This window comes from Notamacropus eugenii, chromosome 3, assembly GCF_028372415.1.
Source record: "Notamacropus eugenii isolate mMacEug1 chromosome 3, mMacEug1.pri_v2, whole genome shotgun sequence".
NCBI classification, from domain to species: domain Eukaryota; kingdom Metazoa; phylum Chordata; class Mammalia; order Diprotodontia; family Macropodidae; genus Notamacropus; species Notamacropus eugenii.
The window spans coordinates 160,635,383-160,658,474 of record NC_092874.1 but is presented as its reverse complement, the minus strand read 5'-3'; the positions used below and the strand labels follow the sequence as shown (position 1 = coordinate 160,658,474).

The 23,092-nt window shown below is 34.5% G+C and overlaps 1 protein-coding gene across 1 annotated transcript in view; it reads left to right on the top strand.

Annotated features, from left to right (window-relative positions):
* PCLO (piccolo presynaptic cytomatrix protein) overlaps window positions 1-23,092 on the top strand; it is a 558,031-nt gene that overhangs the window by 385,564 nt on the left and 149,375 nt on the right.

The following is a 23,092-nucleotide window of genomic DNA, read 5'->3' as shown; positions in this document are numbered from 1 at the left end:
TCCTTTCTATCATCCCCCCTCTTATCCCTTTACCGCCTAATTTCTTGTGGGGTAAGATAGATTTTCATACCCAATTGAGTGTGTATGTTATTCCCTCCTTAAGCCAAATCCAATGAGAGTAAGGTTTACTCATTCCCTCTTTTTCTTGACTCTTTTAATGTGAGAAAATTTACCCCATTCTGTTTCTCCCTGTTTCTCCCAATATATTCCTCTCTCACTCCATAATCTTAAAAAAAAAAAATCTAATGTTTAGAGCTGACCAAATATGGCTTCCGTGTCAAACATATTCCCTTAGAAATATTCAGAGACTACCTGGTCTCTTGTCAGGTACATTAAAGAGTGAATTCTGTTTATTTTGGTGGATTAGACTTCTATTAACAAAGTGTCTTTTGCCTCAGAGATTCTATGATTCTATTTTAAGTTATTATTCCAAGTTATTATTATATTACTTTTATAATATTCTGTTATACAATTCTTCTTGGAATTGCAGTTTGTGAAAAAGGAAGTAATTTATTTAACTACTTTTAACTACTGAATAGTAAACATTCTGAAATAACTATTTATGCATGCCAAAAACAGCAGTTCATGAATTCATGTTAATAGCACCACTTCTTGGGATATGGGAAAAGAAATGCTCCCTATGCTGGTCAGATTGGGGAAAGTGAGCAGGGCATAGAGATTTAGGATGGCACTGAGAAGAAAGAAGAAAATGTCCTTCTCACTTCTTGCTACCAAAAACGTGAGGCTTAAACACAATCCACCACTGAACACGATTGTTTTCCTCAAAACATTGTGGCATCATGGGTTAGATTGCTATTCTTAGCCTTTCTTCCTATCATACAACACATACAGCCCTCAAGTTGTTGATTTTTAATGGTTATTTTCTCCTACAGACTTGACCTTCATGCTAATTTAACCTGTTTAGCCACACAAAAATTGAGAGGAAGCATGTTCTGAACTGGTAATTTTGAAGACTTGATTATATAGCCTTAATTTTCTAAGTGAATGGGATTTTTAATCAGCTTCTTATTCAGCTTTTTATTAGCTTCTTACAGTAGTAAGAGAGCTTCCAATATTACAAATCCATTGAAGTCTCTTGAGCACATTGGGATATGGCCTTACCACTGTAGTCTAATAATACATAATGTTTTGTAAGTATTTAACTGATGATGATGTCTCAAAAACAAAAATTGAATAAATTTGATGTATATTTATGTATAAATAACAAACAATATAAATAGAACATAAACAATGCCTTTTCCTTGTTGATATCAGATTCTGATGTACTGCTAGCAAGTTAGATTAGATTGTAGAGAAATAGAGAGCAAAGCATAAAAGAAAGAAAATGGAAATATATATTATATAACAATATACAGGATATATAATATATAACATATATCATAATATTTATATAATATAATATATATTATATCCTAATATACCTTTTAATACCTGAATTTGCTAATCTGCTATTGGCTAACGTTATTTATCAGCATCCTGCAGTTGACAAAATACTGCATTTTGAGTCAATGCATTTGAAACCTAGCTCTGAAACATTTTACTTTTGCAGTCTCTGAGATGTCACTTTCTAGTTTAGGTCTCAGTTTTCTCATTTATAATGTGAAGGGATTGGGCTTAGTGACCCTCTGAGACCTCTTCCATCTTTCAATCTATGATCTCAAGATTTTCAAATTAATATGTCCATTTTAAGCAAGAGTAAGTGATAGTGTTTTATCTGCTAGGTAAATTCAAATTCTTTTTAAGATGCTTACTAGCTCTGTGACACTGGACAAGCCAGTTAACTTTTAGCAGCCTCAGTTTCCTTATTTGTAAAATAAAGATAACACTAGCAACTACCTCACAGAGTTGTTATGATCTAATTATATCATATATAGTATATATATATATGAATCATTTTACAAACTTTAAAGGGTTATATAAGGGCTAGAATATTATTATCATCATCTTCATTAATGGAGTTTGTAGAGAAAGAATAGACCCTTATTTTGAGGCACTCCACTTTCTTGGGAAGAACAAAGAACAATCTATTTCAAAATTTATGGTGAAAAGTTCCTTACCATAGATAAAAATAGACTGATCATAAGCATTTATCAAGGGCTTTCTATGTACTAGGCATTGAGCTAGGTAGTGGGAATACAAAAACATAAAAAATTAGTTCCTGGCCTCAAGGAGCTTACATTCTTATATTACATCAGGAAGAAAAGCTGGTATTTTAGATTTAATTTGTCTTAAGATGCTATAGTAATGACTTATTTTACAGTTACAAATTCCATAAAGTATACAATGCTAGGGCATTGTAGAGCGGATAGAGTGCTGTTCTTGGGGTCAAGAAGACTTCCTGATTTCAAATCTGGCTCAGTGACCTAGGCAAGTTACTTTATCCTATTTGCCTTGGTTTCCTCCTCTGTAAAATGAGCTGGAGAAGGAAGTGGCAAATCACTTCAGTATCTTTGCCAAGAAAACTCCAAATGGGGTTATGCAGAGTCACACAGGACTGAATCAACTGAACAGCAAATACAATGTTATGACAATTAATGTTCAAATTGAATACCCAAAGGCACTGTAATTTCACTAGTTATCAAATCATTCTAAGTACATTTGTAAGTTTTTAAATTTTTTTTAAATTCAGCAAACAAGTCTGTTTCCTGAAAAGACTAGATAAGAAGTGCTTTATGGGCAATTGAGCTTTATAAGCTCATATTCTCTTATAGTGTTTTAGCTTATCAAATAGCATCAAGTTTCTTTTATAATTGAGTATTTTGCTTGGTTGAAAAATGTTTTCCCTGGTGCTTTCCATAAGCCAAATAACAAAAAGTTAACATATAGAAAACTGCAGTGAAGGATATGCTCCCCTGAAAAATTGATTTGGGTCATAATTCAAAGTCACCTACATCACAATCTTCAGAATAGGTAATATTTGATGCAATCTTCAAGATCATTTGCTACAGGGAGCGATTTGCATTGGGAAATACAAAAGATAATCAGGATCTTTTTCAAAGAAATTTAAATTTGCAAATTTATTTCTTTCATAAAAATTCATATGTCATGAGTAAAAATGGAATATTTTAAAGAAATATATTTTGCCTTTAACTAAAAGAAAGCTATACTCTATGTTCCATAATAAAATAAGTTTCTCATAATCAAGTGTTAATATTTACAAAATTAGAATCAGAACTTTAATGCTTCTGGTTTGCATTTTTTTTAATGTTCATGATTTGATGAACATTTTCTTAAATAAAAGAACTAGTAGATACTAGATATGACAAGAACCAAATAATATGACAAAATGAGAGAGAATATAGTCTAACATGTAGGAAAATAACTGTTATTGATGTGGGAAATATCCCTTATTCAGCTGTCTTGTGTGCAGTCAGATTCCTTTCTTGTTAGGGCAATGGTCATAATTAGAAAAAAAGGAGTAGGAATAATAAAAATAAACTTGATATTCAATTGAAACCATTCACTCCTGAACTATTTAAACAAGTAATCAAATAAGAAATGAGAAATGCACATCAGAAATGGCATTGGCATTGTACAGAATTTCAAAGAGAAGTTTAACTGCTGTTCAGTGTGTTGCCACAAAAAGAAGAAAGTAGACCAGAGAGTACCAGATTCAGCAGTAATTTGATTTACTTGTCAAGTAGAAAAAGATGGTGGCCAAGGCAACAGTGGTTTAGAATCTATACTCCTTTGTACAGTCTTACAAAGAAAGATAGGGATTATGAGCAGGATCATACTATACTGCCAAGAGAAATAATGTTAAGTAAAATAAGTTTGCTAGGAAGCCCAAATAAGCATAGTTATGCTAAGGACATTTAAGTATGAAAATATGAGGGAGAAATAGGAGTAAAATAGGACAAATCTATTAAGATTACTATTTAACAAATAGTTCCACAGTTGGACCCTAACATTAGAATCCAGGATGTGGTTCATTTTTGTTTGCTCGTTTCAGTCATATCCAACTCTTCATGACACCATTCGGTTTTCTTGGCACACTGAAGTGGTTTGCCATTTCCTTCACTAGATCATTTATACAGATGAGTAACTGAGGTAAATAAGGTGAAGTGACTTGCCCAGGGTCATGGAGCTAGTAGGTGTCTGAGGTCAAATTTGAACTCAGGAAGATGAGTCTTCCTGACTTCCGGACCAGCACTCTATCTACTGTACCACCTAGCTGCTTTGTTAGGATGTGGTTACAGGTTAGGTGAAAATGGCACAAAAGAGATGTTCTCTATGTACAATTTGGTGCTCCACATATTTCTGTTGGTGGATGGTACTGTATAAGCTTCATCATGCCCTGGAATAATTCAGAAGTTTCTGGAAGAGCTTTGTAACCAGTCAAGAATCTATGGAAAAGTATAAGAGAATTGAGTATTTGTTTTCTAGATTATGATGCACATTTGTGTAGAAAAATTGTAGACTTGTTGATCAGTATTCATATCAGGTACAGACAGTTTCAGTGGATGAATTGAACTCAGATTTGAACAGGAACAAAAAGCAGACTTTATCTCTGACAGTGAAATTGCAAAAATCTTTTAATGACCCTAACATTTCCAGGGAAAGGCCCCAATTTTTCATGCCAATATTCTGTCAATATTGCTATGCATCAGTGAGACGTAATAATACGATGGTTTCAGAAGCATTAAAAATGCATACACAGTGGGCAATGGGAGGGAACATGGCAGATGTGAACAAGCTATCACATATACACAATGAAGAATTCCAAAGAAAAGTCTTCATACTCTATATAACCTTAACATAATCCCCTATTCTCTCCTTTGCTCCAATATTAGAGAAAGAGGTAGCTTTCCTTGCAAATGACCTTACCTCTACTTCTATCCTGGCTTCTTTTTCCTTGCAGGAATTTGCCTTTTGATTTTCCTCTCTTTCTTACTATTTTTTAATCTTTTCTTAATCTTCATTTTTCAAACATTTCCTGATTTCTCCCATTCTTTAAGAAAAAAAATCATGTCAGTCTACTAATCTCTCAACCCACTGTCTCACATCACTCCTCCCTTTCTTCACAGCTAAAATCCCAGAAAATGTAATCCATAGTTAATGCCTCTCATTTTCTCACCTCACCCTTGTTCTCTCAGCCCTTAGTAGCCTGGCCTCCAATTTCACCACTTAAATTATACTGTGGTTTTCAATGATAGATGTATGGTGATTGCCAAATGCAATATTTTTTTTTAATTGTGTGCTTAACAGTTATCAAAAAGATGTCAATATGCAAAGTTCCATTCCTTCTTGATATTTCTATATTATTTGATATTGTTGAATTCCCACCTCTTCCTAGAAAGTCTCTCTTCCCCCAATTTTATGGCCTTCCTCTCTCTCAGTTCTCCTCCTGTCACTGTAGCAGCATCTCAGTTTCCTTCAGGGCCATCCGTCTTGTCCCACCCCATAAGTATGGATATACTGAAGAGAAATGTCCTGGACTCTCATTTCTCTCTTTCCTACCTAAAATACCTCCTCTCTTTCTAATTTCTCTTTTTCTGTTGAAGTTATGTTACTATTTTCTTTAATAACCCAGGTTTCACAGTCATAGTGTCAATGCTTAACTCTTGCCTTTTCCTCAACTTCCTACTTAATCACTTTCTAAGTCTTATTGATCCTACTGCTACAATGTAGCTTTCATCCGTGCCTTCTCTTTACTCAGGTAACCCCACTTTAGGCCTTTGGTCATCTCTTTCGTTAATTTAATCCTCCTAATTGTCATCTGCCTCCAGTCTCTTCTATCCAAATTGCTATCCTTATATTGCTACCCTCATGCCATTCATCAATTTGAGATATATCAGTTTCCTTCTTGCCTCCAGAAGAAGATATGAACTCTTTTATTTGGCATTTAAAGCACTTTAGAGTATGATTTCCTGTTACCTTTTCTGACATTGCATACTACTCTTTTTAACACTACAAATTCTGTCCAAATCAACCAAATCCTTTTGTTATACAGGAAAAATCATCTCCTATGTCTGTCCCTTTGTATACAAGTTATTCCCTATATCTACAATATACTCTCTTTTCACGTCTAATTCATATAATTCCTATCCTCCTTCAGATTGCAGCTTCAGTGCTACCCTCTACAAGAAAAGTCTAAATCTCTCCCCAGACGTGATATTGCGATTGCCCTCCTTAGAAACATATTGGTATATATTTTTTGTTTACATTTCTGTGTGTGTGTGTGTGTGTGTGTGTTCTTGTTGTTTTATCCAAGTAGAAAATTGAAGCTCTGTAGGAGAAGATTTTTATTTTTAATCTCTGCATTTCTAGTCCTGAACACAGTGGCTGGCAGATAGTAGGCATTGAATAAATATGTGTTGAATTGAACTACATATATGAAAATGTGTTTTAAGGGAGAACAGCTGGGCCATGTTTTAAGACATCGAAGTGCATCCTTCTTGGTAATTTTTTGTGACTATTCTTTCATAATAGATCATTAGAACTGGAAGTATTTCCTCTTGACCATAAGCTCACTACTTGCGGTTGATTTGATGATAAGGTAGTATAAGATGTCATCCAATAGGGTATTATTCTGTGGGTTTCCTTTGCCTTTGCATTTACATTCAGTTCTCAAAAATAACTGCTACTACTCCTGAGGGAAGAGGAAACCTTGTAAACCTGGAAAATAAAGTAAGGACTTCTGCCCATGCTGTGCCTGGGTTTGAGCAGGAGAGAAGAGACATTTCTGCGTCAGTGGTTTTTTTTTTTTTTTTTTTTTGCTCAGCATGAATAACAGCATCCCTGAAACATCTTATTTCTTATGTCTTTTTGAGGAACACCAAATAAAAAGACTCTAGACTGGGGTGGGGAACCTGCAGCCTTGAGGCCACATGTGGCCTTCTAGGCCCTCAAGTACAGCCCTTTGACTGAATCCAAACTTCACAGAATGTATCCTCTGAATAAAGGGATTTGTTCTGTAAAACTTGGACTCAGTCAAAAGGCCCCACCCAAGGACCTGGAAGGCCACATGTGACCTCGAGGTCACAGGTTCCCCACCCTTGCATCTAAGAACTGAATGCCAGCCCTAAGGTTACTAAGCCTGGAATTTGGTGGCAATTGCTAGGGACAACTATGGAAATGTATACTGTCCAACTTGTCTGTTTCTAATTCACTCGCCACTAAAATGATATCTGTGCTTGGTTTTAAATCTTCCAAGCAGTAATAAAAAGATTGTGTGGTTAATTTTCTTCTGCACATATCACCTGGTATAGGGGAATATGGTAGCTGCTAATTTATTCAAAACAGGGATAACATTCCCTAATTCCTTATTTTGAATCAACACTCCACTTTATTGACGCATTTTTCTTTAACGTTGCTCATGCAACACTTTTCATTTCTGGCTTTGCTCACCTGCTCACTATGCATACTACACGCTATTCTGTTTATGTATAGATTGCCTATCTGTCTTTCTATCTGTCTGTCTTCTAGCTATGTTTCAGACTCAATCCTTCTCCTCGTCTGATACTAGGGAGTCATCAAAGTAAAATACTTCAGAATCAGTACAGAGCTTATAAAGTCGGTGCTCCTGACTTGTTCACTGGCATCACTTGTCTCTATCTCCTTAAAAGTATCTACACAGTCTGCATGAATAGTAAAAGTATGCAGGTGTTCAGACTGCATTATCCTGCCAGAATTCTGAAAGGGTTAGAATTATTTTTAATCAATGCTGACACTCCAGTGAGTATTGGAGGGTCTGGATATACCAGCAACGTCATTCACTTCTTGTTGATACCAGCTCCCTTTGGGAATCTCAAGCTCACCTTGAAGAATCCTTGATATGAATAATATGTGTCACTTAGCCTACCCAGTCAAAGCCCTGCCAGAGGCTTTAAAGGTATTTTTTAAAATATCTGTCATAAAATATTAGAAAATCATGTTAACTTTAGAGCTACTGTCTAGGACAGCATTGTGGTTCACATTCTCAATTTTTGCTATTACCTCTCATAAGGAATTGGCCATCAGGTGACTGTGACTGCCCAGAGCTCAAGGTTGCCCCTTTCCCAGGCCCATTCTCAGTTTTCCAAACCAAAACAAAGAAAGAAGACATCATCTCTTGTACAAAGGACCCTACATTTCTGGAGTACATGTGACATATTTAGAGCTTACATTTTCAAAATTATAACAGATGGTAGGTCTGTTATTCTAGTGTTTACCTGACAAAGATGTCTATACCTCCAAAAAGAAGGTTTTTTTTTTTCTTTTTTCTTTTACTTGGTGGTTTTTGGGCAGAACCTGTAGCTCTGCCCCATGATACGGTTCCCTTGCTTTGCTTCTGGGGCCAATAGGGCCACAGAAAATTGTCTAAGGCCTAGAGAAGCTGGGGTCTTCTTATCAAGAGGCAACCATTGCCTGCTCAGGGTCATTTTCAGTTCATGGACTTTTGCAGTGCCTCAAACCTCCAACTTTCATGATTCTATCACTTTCTACCTACTCACCCAGCTCAAAACCTTGGAATCTTCATTGACACTTTCCTTACAACCCACACCCAATCAGGTGACAAGGCCTATTGATCTTACTTCCTCAACATTTTAAACATCTATCCCCGTTTCTTTATTCATACTACCAACACTCAGGTTCAGGGTCCCAAAATATTTTGTTTGCTTTATTGCAATAACATCTGTTTACTGTGCTATAACAGTAAAACTTTTGCTGCCAGCTGCTCTTCTTGCTTTGACTGTACCATCATCTTCATTATGCCCCTGAGCTGGGTACCTCTGGCATTGCCCTCCACCCCTTTTCAGCTTCCTTTTGTGTGTTGTCTCACCTGTTAGTGAGCTCTTTACAGACAGGAATTGTCTTTCTTTTTCTGCTTTGCATCCCCAGGGCTTAGTACAGTGGCTGGCACACAGTAAGTCCTTCCTTACTACAGTAGGTCCAGACTGATCTTCCTGCCTCCAATGTCTTCCTTCTCAAATCTGTTTTTCAAACAAATGTCGAAATGATTGTTTTCATATACAGTTATAACTATGCCACTCTCTTACTCAGAAATCATAAGTGGCTCCCTCTTCCACATACAGTAAAGCATATTCCCAGAATTGCAAGTAGCATTTTTTTTTGTAGCTGGGAAAAGCTTAAAACAAGCAAATTTACTTGGGAAAAACAGCATGAAATATGTCCCAAATCAACTTAAGATAAATTTCTTTTGAGGGAGTGGGTAAAGGGAAGGCAGGGCTCTTGAAGAAGGGTTGAGATGAGGGTGCAGCTCCCCTGCAATGTGGCAGGCAAGGAAAAGAATCATGCCATTATTTTAGGTAATTATTCTTAAGTGTTAAGCTCGGCTGTTTTTTACTCTGATCAAGTAAACACTGCCAGTGTCCTCTGAGTTCAGTAGTCTAGGACAAAGCTTTTATCATACTGCCCCCGTTACAACTTAGGCTGGCATTTAAGGATCTCCCTAGTCTAACTCCGTGCTCCCTTTACTACCTTGTTCATTTTTATTTCCATTTACATAATCACTGCACTTTCATGACAGATTGAATTTCTATCTTCTCCCGAAATTCAGCCTACTACATCCTATCCCCAGAGTTGTAATCTCCCCAAATTCCCTAAGCACTAAACTTGGAATACATTCTCTCCTTTTGTTATCAAAATCCTTCCTTTCAGAGATCATATCTTACTATTCTCAGTAAATTCTTCCTAATCCTACCCTGCCTGCTGTGGAAAGTGTCCTTTCCTCCTCTAACTTCTGTGATGCACCTTGAATAGAGATTGTTTATTCCAAAGGGAGCCTGAGAAATTTATGAATGACAGACATAAAAATGACCACCAAGAAAAACTAGATAATCAATCAGTGTTGATAACAGTTAAAAAAAGAGGCTTTTGTTGGGAATAGAATAGAGAAACAAGATCATCCTGGAGATGGAAAGAACCTCCAATCGCACATTTACAGATGAGAAAACTGAGGACCAGGAAAGAGAATGGCTTTGGCCCCAGCTGCACAAATAGCAAAGAGGAGAGGCAGAAATTGAACCCAGGACCCCTTACTCCAGAGCCACAGCTTTCGGCATTGTACCATGCATAACTCAATAATAGATATCTTCCTAATTTTATATCTTAAATGAATTGACTGATCTTTTTAGCTACATTAACTCGATGTTTTGATATTATTTGGGCAAAAACTCAGGATGGTGAAAATACATTTCTGGAACAGCATTTGAAGAACTTTAAAGTCACAAGAGAGTAATTAATTTGCAAATTATTGTGCATCCTCCATGAAGACTCATTTTCTATATCCAAATTGCCTCCAGTCAACAACAATGGATTGAGTCAACTGATAGGGAGGTAGACTGATAGTTACATTTTATCAGACATTTAAAATATCTTTGGGTATTAATTTTTTGGCTTATTACTTATGAAAATTAAAACACGCATACACATAGGAAAGCAAGCTATGTTGCTTTTATAGTGTATGTCCTTATCACATTTTACTAGGTCTTCAAGTACCTTTTTGATTGCTGCAATAAAAACAGTCCTCTGTAGGGCATAAAGATAAATTCACTATATCTAATGCTGATTATAGATTTAACCCAAGTTACTAGAAATGCACTGTTTCTCATTTACTTTTTGAGCTCCAGTGGACTGTGCTTACACTGCCTTTGAGACTTTTCTTTCTGGGAAGAAAATTGTGTCCTGAATTTTGATTTATATACTGGTTCCTATTGTTTTCATTTTTTGTCTTTGAAATTCTCAATTACTGTTTATCTTGATCTAAGTATAGTCAGTCTGGTGTATCTCTCTAGAGTTTTGAAAGATAAATTATTACTAACACTGGCAGAAATAAAAACTTGGATTTAATGAGGAGCAGTGGCAAAAGTAATTTTTAATTGTAGTCAGTGTTGGACTGGTCATATTGACATTAGGATTCTATCATCAATTTCAAATGACCTAGAGAGTTTTATAATTGAATAGTTGGCAATCTGAGAGACACTGTTGGAGGACAAGTTCTCATGAGGTACGAGAGACATTACGTAGGTACAAGAGAGATTATATTCCTGGACAAGAGAAGTCTCTATTTCTTCTCATGCTTTTTTGACATATGTTACACATGAAATGACACTAACCAAATACTGAAACCAAGAGAGCCCACTATACAGATGAGGGAAACTTCGTTTTTCTTATTCCAAGGAGATTACCAGGTATTGATGGGTCATTAGATATGGACTCAAGTCAGAATTCTAAGACTCTATTTGAGGTATACTGAACAGGTGGTCACATTTTATTTAGATTCAAAGCTTCCCTAGAGGCATTTTAGAAAATAGTCTGTTTGCTCTTTTAGAAATGTGAGACAAAGGTTATTAACTAAACTGAGAGTTTTATTATTCTTTAAGGGTTTAATGATAGTTATATATTTTTCATTAATCTATTTATTAATTATAGATTTATTATTATTTATTATAGATTTATTAGATTATTTATTATAGATTTATTAATCTATTTTCATTAATCTAGCTATGTGCCAGACACATAAGTAGATATTTCTCTTGTCTCTACATGTTAAAGACTCATCTGTTAATTATTAAAATTTGATTGCACAGTAATTCTACAATCATTATCTTCAAAATAATGTAAATACTTGTTCTACTTATTTATAGGATCCTTCCTTGCATTCTTATTAGGATGTGTTTTATTTCTTTATTACTCATGGGTAGCAAGTCTTTTGTGAAAATAGTGGTGTCAGGGTTTTCCTAAAATAGTGTTTGTGTAGTCTTCTACTTAGATGACTAGATTTGAAAAATTCATATTCTTTGGGAATAGCAGGAGTTTTCTTGGGTCTAACTAATGACCATTACCAAGCACTTCCTTTTTTAAAAGCTTTTTTTTCTCTTTAAATGAGCTTTTTAAATGTTCTTTTTCAATTTATTTTTATTTTCAGTTCTGAATCCCCCCACCCTTTTCTCTACCCACAGAAAAGACGAGAAATAGGATACCAATTACACATACGAAGTCAAGCACAACATTTTCATATTTGCTCTCTTGTGAAAAATGACAAGAAAAATAGTGAAAAAAATTATGCGTGACTCTGCATTCAGAGTTCATCAGTTCCCTCTCTAGCAGTGAATAATATTTTTCATCATGAGACCTTTGGAATTGTTGTGGATCATTGTATTGATCAGAGTATTTGATTCTTTCACAATTGATTATTGTTATTATATAGTGGTTAGTAAAACATTCTCATTCTACTCACTTCATTTTGCATGAGCTGATATGTCTTGACCAATTTTTCTACAACCATCCCTTTCATTATTTCTTCTGGCACAGTTCCATCACAATCATATACTACAACTCAGCCATTCCTCAGTTGATGGACATCCTCTCAATTTCCAATTCTTTGCCATCATTAAAAGAGCTGCTCTGAATATTTTTGTACTTATGGGGAGTTCTCCTTTTTCTTTGTTCTCTTTGGTATACAGGCTGAGTGGTGGTGTTGCTGAATCAAAGAGTATGTAGAGTTTTATTGCCTTTTGGGCTTAGTTACAAATTGTTCTCCAAATTAGATGGATCACTTCACACCTCCACCACACGTGTCTTAATCCATCTATTTTTCCATATTTCATATGGAATTTGTCGTGCTTTTCTGTCATGTTAGCTAATCTGATGGGTATTACTTCAAAGTCATGTGTCTGTTTTGAGCTTGCCTTGGTATAAGTATTGGATATTGGTCTATGCCTAGTTTCTGGCAGTTTTCCCAGAAGATCTTTTTGTCAAACAATGAGTTCTTGTCCCAATAATTGGGATCTTTGGGTTTACCAAATAGTAGGCTGCTATGGTAATTTACTTCTGTATACTGCATACTTAATCTATTTCAATGATCTCAACCACTCATTTCTTTAGTACCAGATCATGTTGATTACCACTTTGTAGTATAGTTTCAGAACTGACACTTCTACACCCCCTTCTTCACTTTTTTCCACATTTATTCCCTTGATGTTCTTGATCTGTTCCTCAAGAAGAATTTTGTTATTACTTTCCTAGATCTACAAAATTCAAGTTGGTAGCTGAATGGCACTCTGAATAAGTAAATTCATTTAAGTAATATTGTCATTTTTATTACATTGGCTTGGCCTACCAATAAGCGATTAATATTTGTCCAGTTGTTCAAATCTGCCTTTGTTTGTGTAAAGAATGTTTTATAATTGTGTTCATGTAGTTCCTGTGTGTGAGCAGGTAGATGTGATGTTAATTACGTTAATGAGAGTTAAAGATCCTGCCCACGCATTAATGGGCTTGCCCATTAAGGGAAGCTTGATTAGGGGAGATTTATTTTGTAGGAAGGCCCACACCTTTTATTAATTTCTAATGAGGCACTGGTTCACAAGGGTTGTGATGCCCTCTGGCTCTAAAAAGTGTCTACATACTCTGAGGTGAGGTTTTACTTTAGGGTTTATCCCACAACTTTATTAAAAGCGTTAATTGTTTGACGATTGTTTCGTTCATTCTCTTGGGTGTTTTAAGCATACTTTGGTATTATCTCCAAAAACGTAGTAGTTCTGTTTTCTCATTGCCTATTCTTATTCTTTCAGTTTTTTCATGTGTTATTGCTATAGTTCGCGTTTCTAAAACAATATTGAATAATAATGGTAATAGTGGACATTTTTGCTTCACCATGATCTAATTGTGTGTGTGTGTTTGTGTGTGTGTGTGTGTGTGTGTGTGTGTGTGTGTGTGTGTGTGTGTGTGTGTGTGTGTAATATACCCATTACAGATTGTGCCTGGTTTTGGTTCAAGATAGATAATACTTACCTTTTTAAGAAAAAGCTCCATTTATTCCTTTGCTTTCTAGTGATTTTTATAGGAATGATTGTTGTATTTTGTCAAAAGATTTTTCTGATTTTGTTGATATAGTTACATGACTTTTTTCTTATTGATATATGGTTGATTATGTTTATAGTTTTCCTAATATTGAACCAGCTGTGCTTCCCTAGTATAAATTTCACCAGGTCATGGTCTATTATCTTTCTGATATAATGTTGTAGTCTCCTTGCTAGCACTTTATGTAAAGTTTTTGAATCAATGTTCTTTAGGAAAATTGCTCTGTAGTTTTCTTTCATGTTTACCCTCCCTGGTTTGGGTATCAAAACCATATTTGTGTCCTGGAGGGCATTTGATAGGACTCTTACTTTACCTATTTTTTTCAAATAGTTTGCAAAGTATTAGAATTAGTTGTTCTTTAAATAATAGGTAGAATTCAATTGTAAATCCATCTAGTACTGGGGAATTTTTCTTAAGGAGCTCACTTACAACTTGTTCAATTTCTTTTTCTAACACAGGATTTTTTAAGTTTTCTATTTTCTCTTCTATTAATCTGGGTAATTCATATTTTTAGTAAATATTCATCCTTTTCACTTAGATTGTCATTTTTATTGGGATATAATTGGAAAAATAGCTTTTAATAATTGTTTTACTTTCATCTTCATTTGTTGTGCATTGCTCTGTCTTTTTTTATTACATTCCTTGAGTTTCTGGAGTTTTTGCTCCTCCAAATTGAATGTTATTTGGTCTAGTTCCATATAGTAATTTCTATATATTTGTTTAATACTAATTCTGTAAGTGACTTCAGGAATTATTTACTTTTTTATTATGTCAGGATAGCTCAATTATTACCGAGAAATATATCTAATTTTAATGACTTGATTAATTTCTATTAAAGGAAATTTATTCAAATATTTATTTTTGAATGCCCCTTGATAGATTTACCCCCATTTGCTTTGTGCACCTTGCATGTATTTTAAATAGAATTTATCTTTCTATTTTCCTCCTAATCTTTATTCTTAAGTAGAATTTATTATTTTTTGTATTTACTTTTTATTCTACTTCTTTCTTGAAGTTATTGGTTTCCTTACTTTATTTACTGATTTTCTGAACTTGTCTAAATAATGAGTAATTTCAGTTTTGTTTCTTTCCAGGTATCCATGCCTTTATTCTTTTCTCCTATAATTATTATAGTTAGCTTTTCTAGAAGTGCAACTCTGTGGATAGAGGCAGCCATGATTAATACCTTAATTTACTAAGAAAGTTTCCTATATTTCTATATTGCAAATAATGCTCCCTTTTAGTGTAAGTGATGTAATTTTGATCATAAAAGAAGTGGTATTAACATGTTCATTTACTTTAGCGATTTTAAGTTATGGAAGTAGTGCTGTATTTTGTTTAAGACTTTTTTTGTATTAAATGATATGAACATGTTATGTTTTGTTTTAATTTTGCTAAAATAATTTGTTTATTTTCCTGATGTTGCCATTTGTCTGCAAATGGCATTAATGTACTTTGCTCATAGTGAATATTTTACTGAATATATTGCTAATGTGTTTTTTTTGCTGATTTTATTTAAAATGTTTACATCAATATTAACTTGTGATTTTGGTCTATGTTATCTGTCTTTGATTTATCAATCCATGAAGGAGATAATCTTTGTTTTTTGAAATTAGGACTATGTTTAATTCATAAAAGGTTTTCAGTAGAATACTTTGTCAGTTGTTGAGAATTAATTTCTGTATTCATTAACCCTATAATGGATAAAATTTCATTTTAAATACATCTGGACAAGGTTTTTTTTTTATGTTGTGGTTAATTTATAATTTGGTAAATCTCAGAAATGAGATTGGGTTGTTTAAGATCTTTCTTCTTATTTTGTATGCTTGGGCATTTTTGCATTTCAAAGTAATCATCCATTTTCTTTAAATACTAGATTTTGTTGGCAATGCATAGGAGTTTTTTTTTTTAAAGGAAATTTTCTAAGTGAGTTGTTAATCTCTATCAGGTGCAAGGAGTCTCCACAATGGAAATTCCCTATATTTGTAAAGTTAAATGTCTAGAACTGCCTTTCCTCTACCCCCTCCAAAAATAAAAAAAACAAAACAAAAAACTCAGATACTTAATATTTCTATTACATTCACTATTTATTTTAGTAATTTGGTACTACTTACTCCTCAAAAAGTCAGGCTAGATAAATGATTTTCATCTTTGTTTTTTTTTTCATAGAACCAGTTGTTTTAAGTTGTACTTGCCATTTTTATATGACTCTTTTTTTATTGCATCCAATTTCCTCTATTTCAAAGATTTCTTCTTTTTTTAGTTTAATTTACTGTTTTCTAGTTTTTAAAAAAATAAAATGCTCAGTTCATTAATCCTCTTTTTTCTATTCTGTTAATGTATGTTTTCAGAGATATAATTTTTCCTCTGAGGACTACTTTAGCTGCATCCCAAAAATTTTGGTATGTTGTCTCATTTTATCATTCTCTTTTTACATTGTTATTAATTGTTTCTATAATTTGTTTTTGACTCATTTCTTATTCAGGATGTTATTTTCAAGTTAGGTCTATTTTTTTTTTGCTTATTTTTCTTGTATTGATTAATATTTTATTGTAGTATGGTCTGTTAAGAATTTATGCCCTATTTTATTTATTAATGATTTCTCTGAGCTCTAGAACATGATTCCTTTTTTGAAAAGTATGCCATATTGAGAATTATGAATATATGTTAATATTCCAATCTAAAGTTATATCTTCCAATCTCTTTTCCAACAGCCCATTCAGTTCTATATTTTTCTTTTTGTTTCTCTATTAAATTTGTCTAACTGTAAGACAGGAGTGTGAATAAAGTTCCTAATTATATTCCCATTAATATCTTTTTTTTAATTTAATGATACATTTAGAGTCTATACCATTTGTTAATACATATATAATAATTATCTAGTATCATTGTCAATAGTGCCTTTAATTATAGCTTCCTTGTTTATCTTTTTTTGATATAATTAACTTTTATTTTTTGCTTTCCATGAAAGGCAATTTCACCTCCTACTTCAAAAAAAATCATACCCTGAGACAAATTTTTTCTAACTTCATTTTTTTAAATTGTGTTTTTATTTCTCTTTTATGCAGGAAATTATTGTTTTATTTTATGCATTCTGCATTCTATTTCATTTTAGAATCAAGTTTAATCAATTCACTTTTCAAGTTGTAATTATATTTGCATTATCTCTCAATTATATATTTTGTATTAATTTCCCTTCTCCTTTAAGTTACCAGTTTATCTTTGTGATTTATTTTGCTTATGCTGATTTCATGTTAGTTATAGGGTAATAGTTTTAGAGCTGGAAAGAACCTTAGAGGTCATTTAATCTCTTCCCTCATTTTACAGTCAAGAAAACAGGTACGTAGGGAGGATAAAGCCAAGATAATTTAACTAGTAAATATCAGGGAAAGGGTTTGAGTCCAGGTCATCTCAGGCCACAGACAGGGCCTTTTTTTACTGTACTATGTAGCTACAATTCTCCTAGTTTTTCTCCTCTCACCCTCTTTTGTTTAAGTTTTCTGGTTCTGGATACTTCCCTTATAATTGACTTCCATCCCCCCAGACTCTGGTATATCCTTCTTCTGATTCAAAGTTCCTCCCTTTTAGTATGAATGCTGGCCATACCCTAGGGCAGGGGTGGGGAAACTGTAGCCTCAAGGCCACATGTGGCCTTCTAGGTCCTTGCTGAAGGTCTTTGAACTGAGTCCAAATTTTACAGAACAAATCCTTTTATGAAGGGAATTTGTTCTGTGAAGTTTAGATTCAGTCAGAGGGCTGCACTTGAGGACCTAGAGGGCCACATATGACCTAGAAGTCACCTGGAAGACACAGGTTCCCCACTCTTGCACTAGGGGCTCTATATACCTTTTTCCTAGTATGATATAATACTTGGAAACAGGAACCTTGATGGAAGTGGTCTCCTATGGTCCAATAAATCTAAAAGAAGCCACTAATGAGACCACTAAAATTCTCCTCACTTTATAGGAATATGATTCATTGGTACTTTCCCCTCTTTTTTTTCCTACTTGAGCAAGAGACCAGACTCCTACCTACCCAGTTCTTTTTTGGGATGATTGCTCATCTTTTCTTCTTTAAGAATCTTTTAAGAAACTATTGGTTTATCAACTGATGATCTAGCCATGGTAATAATACCCAGTCTTTCTCTCTTGATCTTACTTTCCCTCACCATATTCATTTTATTCCAAGTTTTCATCAAGCTTTCCTCATCACTGTTTGGACCCTATCCTTTCACTTCCACAGGTATTTTTATCCTGTATAGAAACTTGAGTTTATGTGGCCTCAGACTGATGGGGTTTATTGGCTTGTGCTGTGTTGATTCCACTGAGAGGAGAGAGCGTTCCTAGGCTTATAGACACTTTTCTCTTCATTATGGAAACCCCTTCCCCTCTTGCCAGATCTGCTGCTCTGGGTTTACCCCAACTACAAATACACTTGCATTTGTACCTCCTTTTGATAACCTGATGAGGTAGGATGTTTTCTTCTAGTTTGTTCTCCCTGGTTGTACTTCATTCTGGAGGTGACAATATTTAAGGTGAGAAGGCACTTTAGGAAGTTCAGTCTTCCATTGTTAAATACAAATGCTTTTCCCCCTTAAATAAGGGTATTTCCATCTTATTATTTGCTATGTTATATTTCTTTTCATTTGAGGTGTGGTTTTTTTTTGGGGGGGGAGGTCAGGGTGATTATGTTGAAAATTATATTCTGTCACTAGTAGAGAAGCAGTATGGCATAACGGTTAGAGGACTGACCTTTGAGTCAGAAAAACTTGAGTTCAAGTCCTACCTTTTATTCATTTAGGCAGCTCTATAGTAATATTGGGTATCCTCTTAGTACCCTAGGCAACACTCCAAGTCTTCAATTCATAAATAGGTCACTGGTCTGTATCAGTGGTGGGAATTTGCACCACAAGAGTTTCCTATTGATTTTAATTAACAATTTTTAACTAACATCTTATAGTGAAAAATACTGATCCAAAGTGGTAAATAACAAAAATATAAAATAAAAACAAAAATATAAAAGTACTGTCAGCAAATAGTCCTGAAGTTAACATAAATGGTGATAAAGGATGACATAGATGATGCTGACTTGATTGCATCAAGCCCTACAACATTTTAGGAACTCCCTAATGATATCTTTGATTTCTCAGTATAAGAATCCCCAAAGGAAAACTATAATGAATGAGAAGTACCTGTTGTATAGAATGTGATATGTAGTCAGATGACCAGTCTAATTAGTTAGTCCATCAATACTTATGATTTGGACTGGACAATGACACAGACCCAGAATTGAATAAAAGAAAGATAGGATGCTTGAGTGTGTTTATGGAATTCTCCTTCATTGTAGAGTCTCATCCTAATTTGTTCCCCAATAAAAAAGCTCACCTTTTAACCATCAGGTTTCTCCCAGTGATAGGATATAGCTGTAAACCACAGAACAACATAAACAATCATATATGACTCAATAATCAGTCACATATGACTCAAAAGTTAATGGAGAGACAGAATAATGTGAACAAAAATCAACGAAGGTGTAAAGCTTGTTATATGGAAAAGGAGAGAAAATACTCATATTAATGAGATCATTATCCATTAAAGTTGACTGAAATTTTGAATCACCATCTTCCATCTTTAACATACAAAATTTAGTGGGGCAATAGATGTCATTTCGTCCAACTACCTCATCATACAGAGGAGGAAACTGTGGTCCAGAGAGATTCAGTGACCGCCAAGGTCTTATATGCATACATTCTATAGGCATTGATGCTTTGGGTGATATAACCAAGATTTTGTCTAAATCAATGTAATAATAAAATATACTGTAACAAAATTTGATTACAATTTTTTTTTAAAGAGTAATAAAATAAAGTACAAAAGATCTACTTTTCCTGGGTGTTGGCTAAAGAGACTGTGCTTAAAATAGTTCCTGCAGTCTGATGTGGAAAGGGAGGAACTTGGGCAGGGTTGCTGGATTGGTATTCTTCTCAAGCCTCTAGAACGTATTTGTTTGTCTATTCAATTATTATTAAAATTGTCAGGACTAATGATGCCATCCCTATCACTTTTAAATTGTGATATCATAAAAGATGCCTTGCTATAACACATTTGATTTTATTTAAGCCTAGAGATGTCATTTCTGGGAATATTATTTAGCATATGGAAAGCAGATAAATTCTACAGCTAGATGGCACATTGACTCGGGAATTTAACTTAGAATCAGGAAGGCCTGGGTTTGAATCCTCTCTCAGTTCTTAATGTGACACAAACTTTACCAGCCTCATTTTCCTCATCTGTAAAAAGGGAATAATCATAACTACCTCAGATTTAGCATAGCTACTTATTTTCATCCAGTAGTCACCAAATTAAGAAAGTATCTAAAGGATGCCAAGAATATTGCCAGATGGAAACTGAAAAGCAATAAAAAAACTGGAGTTTTCCAAGATTCTGCAAATCTGCCATGATGTAGCCCCCCTAAATATTCTTTAACATCTGTTTGAAAGCTTTAGACTAACAATATTCCAGAGGAGAAGATAATATCTGTTTATTATGTATTTCTATAGATTTAAAATTCAAAAGAAGTAATTGCAGGCAGAATAATGTTGTTGGTCTTTTAACAAAATGTTTTAAGCTTTTTAATGATCTGGTGTGGAACCAACTCAAGAAAAATAGGTACAGACATTCTCTACAGAATCATAAAAGTATACATTGCATTAAAAATCCAGCCAGTAAGGATCAACATGATATATAACCTATGTAAGTCTAGATTTGTTAGGCAACTAAGTTCTCCCTTGTTTTTCCCCCACAAATGTTTATTTAATTCAGATTGAACCTGAATAGAAGAAATCTTTGAAAATCATTATGTAATTCCTTAGATCTTCCTGTTTCTTGTAATAAAGTCCATTTTTCAAGGAAGTGGCTAGGGATCTGGAGAAAACTATAATTAATCATATATCATCAAATCAGGTGGGAGGAAAAGGGGAAGAGAAATACATTATCCATGGCATTTTCTCCAGGGTGTTTACATGGACCTGCTCTACCAGTCCTGCCAGTGGCACACCACAATGTACAACCAAATGTTCTAGTTTTTATCTGATGCGGTTCTATTACTGCCTGTGTGACTGTGGGAATGCTATTTCATGGAACCTTAGCTTCCTTGCTTTAAAGTAGGGTTAATAATGCCAACAATATTTATCTCACACAGTTATTGCAGCATAGCATTTTGTCAACATGATGGTACTACATAAATGATATTCGTTTATTGAGATTGATCTTATTTTCATGGCTACAACTGAATACTCATAAATGATGAATAATTTATAGATGTTAATAAAACATTTATATTCAAGTCAAGTTAAAATATATAACCAAATATATTGGTGTAAAATTTCAAAATTAGGTATCGGGAGATTTCCATCTGTTTGGGGAGATAAGACTTCACATGAAATATTCAGAGAATAATACAATGATATATGTAAAATGAAACTTAGGGTAATAATATATCAAGTTGTCTGTTATAGATTGTAAATTCTATGACCCCCATGCAAAGAATTTTGATGATTTGGGGAGAGGTTTTGCAGCATAAATGGACAGTATGAGGTGGTGAAAACAACTCTGGTTTCAGAGAGAGTGAATCTCGACTCAAATATTAACTGTACTGTTTATCATAAGTGTGACTTTTTACAAGTCATTTAATTTTTGTAGACCTCGGTTTCTGCATATGTATAACAAACAGGTTGGAAAAGATGATCTTCAAGGCCCTTTTCTACACTAGATCCTTGAGAAAATCCTTGAATGATTGATAAAACATGCACTGTTGATCCCACTCCATCTCTTTTTGTACGAGATTGTCTCCCATTATTTATTTTTTCTATCTTAATGTTTCTCTTTGCCCTGTCTCTCTTTCTGTCCCTGTCTCTCATATTTCAATCTTGGCCTAGCTCTTGGGTCCTCCTCTGTTGTCTATAAACATGATGTCTCCCCCATCCCTTAAAAATGATTTTATATGATCATCCCCATTATCTCTCATTCTATAGGCCTCCTCTCCTTGTCTAGACTCCTTGAAAAAGCCAGTTATACTAGGTTCCTCCACTTCTATCATCACCTGTATCTAAATTTCAGACACTCTGCTGACTTCATCATTCAACTGAAAAGCCTCTTTCCAAAGTTACTAATGGCTTCTTAATTGCAAAATCTAATAGTCTTTTCTCATTCTATATCTTTACTTATCTTCAGCTTTGATAACACCTTCTCCTACATACCATTCCCTTCTTAAGTTTTCATGACAATAATCTCTCCTGTTTCTCCTATCCTTCTATAAGCCCTCATCACCTCACACTTGGATTACAATGACAGACCTCAGATCGATTTCCATTCCTCATGCCTCTCCCCACTCCAACCCATCCTTCACTCTGGTCCCAAAGTGATTTTCCTGAAGCATAGAAATGATGCCATGTCCCTACTCTATATACTCCATTAGCTCTCTAATTCTTACAGGATCAAATATAAAATCTTCTGTTTGGCATTTAGAATCCTTCAATCTGGACCCTTCTTAACTTTCCATTATCTCTGTACTATGCCCCATCAGTGCACTCTATGATCCAGTAACACCCAGTCTCTTTGCTGTTTTTTGCACACAACACTCCAGCTCTTGACTATGAATTTTTTTTTTTTTTTTACCAGCTATGCCCAATGCCTAAAATTCTCTCTCTTCTCACTGCTACCTCTTGTCTTCCCTGTCCTTCTTCAAGACTAAGCCTCAATAAGGGGCAGATAGATGACTCAGTGGATAGAGCATCAGCCATGGAGTCAGGAGGATTTGAGTTCAAATCCAGCCTCAGACCCTTGACACTTTCTAGCTGTGTGTGAGAGAGAGAGAGAGAGAGACAGACAGACAGACAGACAGACAGAGACAGAGACAGAGAGAGATGGGGGTGGGGGGGGGAGACTCAGCAAATCCTATCTTTTACTTTTCTCCCCTCCCCCAACCTAATGCCTTCCCTAAGATTACCCTGCTTACACTGTATATATTTGATAGGTACCTAGTTATTGGCATGTTCTCTCCCCATTAGAAGGTGAGCTCCATGAGAGCAGGAAATATGTTTCCATTTTGCTTTGTATCTCTTTTGCTGGCACATAGTAAGCACTTGATAAGTGCCTGTCGACTTACTGACTTACTGATCAACTGAGAAGGAAGAAAAGATGTTTTCAGGTTAGAGATGAAGTTATAAATGAACAGAATTTTTTTTAAAAAAGTACTGAATGGC